The sequence below is a fragment of the Cervus canadensis genome, chromosome 17 (genome assembly GCF_019320065.1).
Source record: "Cervus canadensis isolate Bull #8, Minnesota chromosome 17, ASM1932006v1, whole genome shotgun sequence".
NCBI lineage: Eukaryota > Metazoa > Chordata > Mammalia > Artiodactyla > Cervidae > Cervus > Cervus canadensis.
This window is the reverse complement of record NC_057402.1, coordinates 14,972,401-14,980,103: the sequence shown is the minus strand read 5'-3', so window position 1 is coordinate 14,980,103 and position 7,703 is coordinate 14,972,401. Positions and strand designations below refer to the sequence as shown.

Sequence of the window (7,703 nt, the reverse complement as noted above, 5' to 3'; positions counted from 1 at the left end):
TATCATCAACACAGCTCTTTAGAATCTACCATTCTACTTACTACTAAATTTTGAAAGTGAATGGCATGTGTATATCTTCTCCTAAATCATGATCACACTAAAATAATAGGAATTAAAAAAAAAAAAAGATACAACAAACGCAAAGACAATGAGAGGTGGGAGTGAGGCAGAAGGTTGAAAACAGGGAAAGTGATTGAAATTCTGTATACAGAGAAATTTGATTTTCCTCAGGCACACTCCCTTCCCGCAAACCGCCGTGTCTCTCACCCCACTCACCCATCTCTCACACATACCCCACTCACCCACCTCTCACACATACCCCACTCACCCACCTCTCACACATACCCCACTCACCCACCTCTCACACATACCCCACTCACCCATCTCTCACACATACCCCACTCACCCATCTCTCACACATACCCCACTCACCCATCTCTCACACATACCCCACTCGCAGGTGGAGACCAAGAGTAAATTCTCTGTAGAATGAACCTGAGAGGGCTCAGATTCTGGGATACCAGAGGCAGAGCAGGGAAGTGAGACAAAGTGCTAGCATCAAAAATTTGCATCCTGAAAGCTAGGACCACCTAATCTTTTGCATCATGCTGTTCCCAGAATACTGGCAGCCAGGCTTATGGCCACTGATTAGAAACTGAATCTTTCTCTAATAAAAACTGACCACTCGAGAAAAAGGACTTAGAGATGCTGACATCTAAGGGCTAACCTCATCCCCAATCCCAGCTAAAACTCTGGCTTTCTTCCTAATTGCCCTAAAATGATACCCACTAGTAAGTAAGCCCTGGCTTGACATACAGAAAGCTTCCAGCCAGGCTTTCAATTCCCTGCTATAAATAAAAACAGACATGTGCAGATCTCCAGAAAGTTGAATCTCTAACATGAGAGGCATAGAAGAGAACAAACAGGTAGAAAATAGTAGCCTGGAAGAAACATACAATGACAAGTATAAAACAAATAAAACTCTGTAAGTAATATCTTAAAAGAGATAAGAAGAGATAGCATTTTTTTAATAATAAATGCTGGGGAGGGTGTAGAGAAAAAGGAAACTTCCTCCACTGTTGGTGGGAATATAAATTGGTATAGCCACTGTGGAGGACAGTATGTATGGAGATTCCTTAAAAAACTAAAACTAGAGCTACCATACGATCCCAGCAATCCCACTCCTGAGCCTATATCCAAAGAAAACTATAATTTGAAAAGATACACGCACCCCAATGTTTATTGCAGCACTATTTACAATAGTCAAAACATAGAAGCAACCTAAATTCCACTGACATATAAATGGATAAAGATGAGATACATATATACAATGGAATATTACTCTATCATAAAAAGTAATGAAATAATGTCATATGCAGCAACATGGATGGACCTAGAGATTATTGTACTAGATGAAGTCAGACAGAGAAAGACAAATATGAAATATCACCTATTTCTTGTTTTCCCTCTTCAACCTTTATTTATTTATTTATTTTTAATTGGAGGATAATTACTTTACAATATTGTGTTGGTTTCTGCAATACATCAGCATGAATCAGCCATATCACTTATGTGTAGACTCTTTAAAAACGATACAAATGAATTTGTTTATAAAACAGAAACAGATTCACAGACACAGGAAATAAACTTATGGTAAATGAAGGGTAAATGGTGAGGGAGGAATAAGTTAGGAGTTTGGGATTAACCTACACACACTACTTCATATAAAATAGATAACCAATGAGGGCCTACTGTATAGCACAGGGAACTATACTCAATATTTTATAATGACCTATAAAGGAAAATAACTTGAAAAAGAATATATATATATAAACACATATACATCTATATGCATGTGGATATGTGTGTGTGTATAACAGAATCATTTTACTGTATATTTGAACTGACATGACATTATAAATCAACTCTACTTCAATAAAAACTTGTTTAATAAAATAAAAAAGAAAATAGAGCACTTTTAAGAGCAAAAATTAATATGGCAATTTTTTTACAAAAGGTAAAACTAGAGAAAAGAAAGAGCCTTTAGAAATGAAAAAATGACAGTAGAAATTGGAAGTTTTTTAATGATTTAAAATATAAAGCTGAAGAACTCTCCTAGAAAGCTGAATAAAAAGATAAAGAGTTGGTCCTTGGCTAAGAGGAGACTCTGCCTTGGGCCCGCCGGTGTAATAAACTGCACTCCACTATCTGCATTGTCCTTTTGAGTGAGTCTGTTTCCCGGAAAGCGTGGCTGTAACATTTGGTGCATTGGCCGGGAAACTCCTCACTTTGAGGAGACAGGTCTCATTTGAGGCCACCCCGAGGCTTTGTAGCTTGAATCTCCTAGAGGGGGGAAGGCGCCTCGCCCCTCTGGAAGGATTCTGCTTCTCAGCGCCCAGACCTTTCACGTCAGCAGGTAGTGGACGGCAGCAGGGGAACTGAGCGCTCAGTTAAAGTTGCAGGTATTGTCCCTTGATCCATCACACCAGAGCAAAGAAGGCATACCACGCTGACCCGGAGGACACCGAGTGGACCACCCAGAAGGACCCCACCGACCCATGGGAAACCAAGATCATTCTGAGGAGGAAGAAGAAAACTAGGTCCCAGACGAGCCCCCTACAGGATGGAGCTGGGTAAACGACTCCTGCTGCTCGGCCTCACCAATGCAATTCTGAACTTGGGTATGTGGGGCTATGCCCCTGTCAGTAATAGACAGACTCCCCTGGTGGGTATCGTCACTCCGTTATGGGGACTTTAACAACAGAAAGGAACTTTCCTCTCTCTCACCAACCATAACCTTTCTTTGCCCTCTGGTGTTAGAAGAAGCCATCAATGGGCCAGGGACATAGGTTACATTTAACATGAACACCAGCCTTACGGAGATAACAAAGGCTTATACCTCATATATGAGAATTAAAGAGGAAAAGGGCTCCCTTACAAAAGGGGGACAGGCCTCCCGGTGCCTTGAGCAATACTACCAGGTCTGGGATGAATATTTCTGGATGACTCCTGAGAAAGGACAGTTGATACTGTTTGCTGGGAACAAAAAGAACAGAAAGTTGGATTTGGAGACCATCCCCTAAACCCAAAAGAATTGTTATTTGTCCCCTGAACAAAGTAAACAAATCTTGGAAGTTACCTATCACCCCAATCAGTCTGCTCAGTGGCCCGGTTCCGACTAGAAATATAATCCTGGAATCCGCTGGGTAGCCCCCAATGGGACCCAGTGGCTCTGTGGGCTTAACTTATGGCCATGGTTACCAGTTGGCTGGGTGCGGCATTGCACATTAGGATTTGCTTTCGCCCATGGCAGAATTAAGCCTAGCCTACACCAGCCTCCAGTAAACCTGCCTTATCTGCATGCAAGATGGATACGATCTGTGTTCCAATGGTATGACTATCTTGCTGCCTTGTTTATACCCTCTGTAGGGACAATGGATATCATGGTTAAGGTAGAGGCCTTAACTAATTTCATTAAACAGGCCCTCTTAGACAGTACTAAAGCCATTCAAGCTTTGAACGAAGAACAGATTCAGATGAGGAAGGCAGTAATTCAAAATAGGATGGCATTAGACATACTCACAGCAGCCCAAGGAGGGACTTTGGCGAATGGTGTGTACATCCCTGACTTGTCTGAAGATGTATCTGCTGCCTTGGAGGATATGCAAAATCAAGTGAAAGCCATGTCTAATGAACTGTTGTTATAGTAATCTTGATCATACTGCTTTGTGGGCCCTGCTTCCTACAATGCCTTGTGAATTTTGTAACCCAGAGGTTGATAGCATTCTCTCATGTGGGTGGCAGGAGGGCTAAGGTACAATATATCTCAATAAATGATGCTCGTTATGGAAACTAAGAGCATCAAGAGGGGGGAATGAAGAAGGAATTCATAGGGCCTGGACTCCATCTCAGGCCTGTCTGTGCTGATCGTGCGCGGCCACCTCTCCAGTGGACTCTGAACTCTGTGCTTAGCGCCTGTGGGAATGACAATGGAAGGATAAGACCCCTCTCTGGGCAGGGGAATCTTGAAGAAGAGAAAACAGACACTAATCACCCCTGCCTCCAGACACTATCTATCAGAATGTAAGCACAGGCTTATCAGTTATTAACTATTTGGAATGTAACTGTGGGCTTATTGATTATTGACTGTTTGAACACATAACACATGAATGATGGGGTTATTGTAGCTGTATTTACCCTTCCTTTGTTTATGTAAGTCTCAAGGGAATTGGGGTAGTGGGTTTGGACACATGGGGTATAAAAGATTTTCACAAATGCTGGTCGGGGTCCTTGGCTAAGAGGAGACTCTGTCTTGGGCCCGCCGGTGTAATAAACTGCACTCCACTAAAAAAAAAAAAAAAAAAGATAAAGAGTTGACAAAAAAGAAAAAAAGATAAAAGACTTAAAGGATTCTTTCAAGATATTCATTATCTGACTGATAATAGCTCCAGAAAGAAAGAGAGAACAGAAGAAAGGAACTAGTAAAATAAATAACTCAAGAAAATTCCCCAAACTGAAGGATATATTCCAGATTTTAAAAGGTGAACTAAGTACCCAATGTCATGAACAACACACATGCACTCTCTCTCTCTCTAAGACTGATAGTTGTGAAATTTGGAATACTGACGAGAAAGATCATTTTAAAAATGGTGCACTGGGAAGACCCAGAGGGATGAGATGGAGAGGGAGGCGGGAGGGGGTATCGGGAAGGGGAACACATGTAAATCCATGGCTGATTCATGTCAATGTATGGCAGAAACCACTACAATACTGTAATTAGCCCCCAACTAATAAAAATAAATGGGTAAAAAAAAATAAATGAATGAAAAAAAAAAATAAAATAAAAATGGTACAAATGAACTTATTTACAAAACAAAATTAGAGTCACAGATGTAGAAAACAAATTTATGGTTACCGGGGGGAAGGATAGAAGGAATAAATTGGGAGATTGGGATTGACAAATATACACTTCTATGTATAAAATAGATAATTAATAAGGACCTACTGTATAGAATAGAAAACTCTATTCAATACTCTGTAATGACCTAAATAGAAAAAGAATCTATAAAACAGTGGATATATGTATAGCTGATTCACTTTGCTGTATAGTGGTAACTAACACAACACTGTAAATCAACTATACTCCAATAAATAATGTTTAAAAGTATAAAAAAATTGGTATAAAAAGGTTAAAAAAAAAGAATCCAGAGTGAAATATATATTGAAAATAATAATAACAGATATCAATATAAAACAAGGCATAAGAAATAGAACGGCAAGACTCAAGAGCAATGCTGAAATGTAGACTATAAGAAAACAATGTCTTCAATATTCTGAGGGAAATACAATTTTAATCCACAATGCTACAAATAAAACTTAAACATAGGAAGATGAGATAAAGATATTTTCATACATGCAAAAGAGCATAAAAATTTATTTCTCAAACATCCTTTCTCAAGCAGCTATTGAAGAACTTCTTTATATAAAACAGAAATGGGGATTCCCTTGGTGGTCCAGTGGCTAAGAGTTCATTCTCCCAATGCAGGGGGCCTGGGTTAAATCCCTGGTCAGGGAACTAGATCCCACATGCCACAACTAAGACCTGGTGCAGCCAAATAAAATACATTTTAAATTTTAAAACACAGAAATTAAAAAAAAAAAAACAAAGGAAGAGATGGGATCCTAAAACATAGTCCATCATCAGGATGGCAGCAAAAGAAAGTAATTTCTAATCCACAATTCAGAAATTCTAATTTGAAAAGAGAAAAATATAAAGTATAAAATGACTCATTTCAAAAAAATTAAAAGTAGGGTTTTGACGTGCCGGGGAAATGAAATCAATTTACCTGCTTCTAACATTAAATGTCCTCCACTAAAATCACCTATTTCTTGTTTCAACTCTTCAACCTTTCTTTATTACTTATTTTTAATTAGAGGATAATTGTTTCACAATATTGTGTTTGTTTCTGCATCAACATGAATCAGCCATAAGCATACATAGGTGTACATATGTCCCCTCCTTCTTGAAACTCTCTCCCACTTCCCACCCCATCCCACCCCTCTAGGTTGTCAAAGAGCACTGTCCCTTTCTTGAAAGCAACACTACAGTGAATTATAAAATATGCAAAATGTCTCTTCAAATATGAAAAAAACCTTGGTATTTCTGAATCAGGAAATATTGAAAGCTTATTGTTTTTACAAATTATTTGAACTTTTAAAATGTATCTTCCATATATCTTTCTGGTCTCCAAAACTGGTATGTGAAACCAGGGATTAAAGTTCATCTTTTATTGTAATGCCAAAAGTTGCCAACATAAGATAAGTATTCAGTGAACAACTATGTAATCTATGAGATACTGAGTTTATAGTAATTAAAGCATAATTAATTCATGTGAATTGCTACTTGAGCTGTTAAAACTCTTAATGGTGTTACAGAAGAAGCTATCAAAGACCCAACAGGAGTAAGCAAGTGGGGCTCCAGTATTTTGCACAACATATTAGAAGAAATCAGCCCTTCCCTGAATATCAAGAGACAGAGGCTCATTACCTATACTATACTTTGAGCAAATACTAAGCAAAGTTCAGGAAATTTCTGTGGTTCTAGTTAGGGTTCTAAAAAAAGAAGCTGACAGTCCAGGACAGATGGCATGGGAAATGTAGGATAATATCCCTGGGGAGAAAGAGAGAAGGAAAAAAGGTAAGAAAGAATGGAGGAAGAGAGGATATTTGGGAAAGAGAAAAGGAAGGAGAATTGAAGAGAGAAAAGAAGGATAGGAAAGAAAAGGGAAGGGAAATCTGAAAGGAACAGAATATTCAGAACTATTCTCTTAGTGGCACTAAGTAAATGTTCTTATTAGTATCCTCACAGAAATTATTGTCAGAATCCACTATTTCTAATGGTACTGATGAACCTGTTTGCAACGCAGGAATACAGACATAGAGAACGAACTGGTGGACCCAATGGGGGAGGGGGAGGGTGGGATGACTTGAGAGTAGCACTAAAACACACACATTACCATACATAAAACAAATAACTAAGGGGAAGTTGCTATATAACATGGGGAGCTCAACCCAGTACTCTCTGACAACCTAGAGGGGCGGGGTGGGGTGGGAGGTGGTGGGCGGAGATTCAGGAGGGTGAGGACATACGTATACTTATGGCTGATTCACACTGTCGTATGGCAGAAACCATGCGCGATCACCATGCTTTACAAAATATTGTAAAGCAATTATCCTTCAATTAAAAAAAAGTTTTTTAAAGAATTCACTATTTCTTTCCTTTATTTAACAAACACACGTTGTGACTCTGGCCTCAGGCACTGTGCTAGGAATTAAAGATTCAACAATGAACCCTATACCATGATAACTCTCCTTGTGAAGCTTAAGGTTTGTGTATAGATGTGTGTATACCTCATAAAAACATGTATCTTCCTCCTGTTATTGTTTTTATAATTCTTAACATATCCTTTTGTGTTTTCATCAAAATCTGGAATAAAGAAACCATTCCAGACCCTAAATGGGTTGGTCTTACTGACCATACTCAGACTTTGGGGGAAAGAAGATGCCAAGGGTATAAAGCCAACTAAGCACCACTCCACAGAATCATGCTTTACTGAGTTTTTTATTTTCTTGTGTACACTGCTTATTACAGCTACTGGTTTGTTTTTATTGCTGCTGTTGATGCTAAAAGGGACATCTGGAAA

At 38.9% G+C, this 7,703-nt stretch overlaps 1 pseudogene; it reads left to right on the top strand.

Moving 5' to 3' along the window:
• The first annotated feature begins 2,623 nt into the window (after nt 1–2,623).
• Nucleotides 2,624–3,856, top strand: LOC122419693 (annotated as a pseudogene).
• Nucleotides 3,857–7,703: the final 3,847 nt, after the last annotated feature.